The following is a 1,507-nucleotide window of genomic DNA, read 5'->3' as shown; positions in this document are numbered from 1 at the left end:
AAACTCTCAGCTTGGTGCATTTACTCCCAGGTGTCTGCTCACCTAACCTACATGACCTCTAATGCTAGACGCAGACAACCATCGTTAAATTTTAATTAGTTGTAGGTGTTAGTTCCACGGGGAGGAGAGGAGTCCCTATCTTTGTTTATGACTGCATAATCTGTAAATTGCTTTATATTATCTGCTCTTACAGCCAGAAAAGAGTTTTTTTTTATTGCAGAGCTGTATTAAGCAGATCACTGACAACATTTAAGTGCTTAAGGGCACAAGTATACGGTAGCCCATATTAACCAATCAGAGTTTAGCTTTGATTTACTAAACTGATAGAACAATGACAGCTATCATCTGATTGGTCGGGGATACAGAACAATATGTTATTCAATGAGCCCCTATATTTTGCAAATAACTGCAGATATATCTGCTTATAGCCGCACAGAGATGGCTGTAGAATAGATGATTAGTTTTCTCTATGGCAGCCATGCAGTTTACCAGCACGAAAATCAGATGTAAGACAATACTGTCCAGCATTCCTGAATAAAAAGCAATGGGACAGAAATGGTCAAGCCACTGGTCTTCCCAGTTATACCCAAATCTTGTCACAGACCCCCATTGTAATCTGATCAGCAAACTTGAGCAAGCCCTGTAGGCCAGTGTAAGTCATTTAGCAAGACATGCTCAATTGCTCGAAAACATTTTTGTTTACAATTAACTTCAAATAAACTCTATAGTTGAAATGTATATGTGAGCTTTAAAGCATACCCCTTGTCGACACCCAATGGAGGCAGCCTATCAAATCACTAGGAACTGGTGACATCATTTAGGTATGGGTGCCTCGTGCCTCAGTAACGTCGCTGCTTCCTGCAGAACTGAAAGGCTGCACGCTCATAAACACGACCTCAGCCTAGAAAATGGCTGCTGCCACGGATTTCATTTCATCATGGTGGTGTGCAAAAATGAATAGTAAATAAAGGTTGCCATTTATTTTACCAGCAAAACAAAATGCTTTTATCATATTTCATGTTTTGTGACGTTTTCCACAAAACGTACAGCCTGACGTACTGACAGGAAAGGAGGAACATCACAAAACATTGAATATAATCAAAATGACTGAGCTTCTTTTTCTAATTACATAAAATACAATGTCAGGTATGGCTAATTACTGTTATAGTGACCCTGTCACCCACACACAGTGCGGGCAGCCATTTTGTAAGCTGAACCAGTTATTATGAGAATGCTGCCTAGCAACTCAATAGGAACCAATGACATTACTGGGACAGGAGGCAGCTGTGATGATGTCACTACTTCATATTGATTTGATAGGCTGACGTTCGGTTCAGTCCACAAAATGGCTGCCTTTAATGTGTGGAGGCGATGGATATTCTTTGATTATCAATTACAATACATGAGCCTAGTTCACTGTTTTACAGTGTTTAGAGAACATATTTTCTCTGCATGTTAAGATTTTGATGCTGTGAGCCACCCCCCTCCTCAGTTTTCTGTATTACCG

Source organism: Mixophyes fleayi, chromosome 8 (genome assembly GCF_038048845.1).
Source record: "Mixophyes fleayi isolate aMixFle1 chromosome 8, aMixFle1.hap1, whole genome shotgun sequence".
NCBI lineage: Eukaryota > Metazoa > Chordata > Amphibia > Anura > Limnodynastidae > Mixophyes > Mixophyes fleayi.
The sequence above is the reverse complement of the archived record's forward strand: the minus strand, read 5'-3'. Positions refer to the sequence as shown.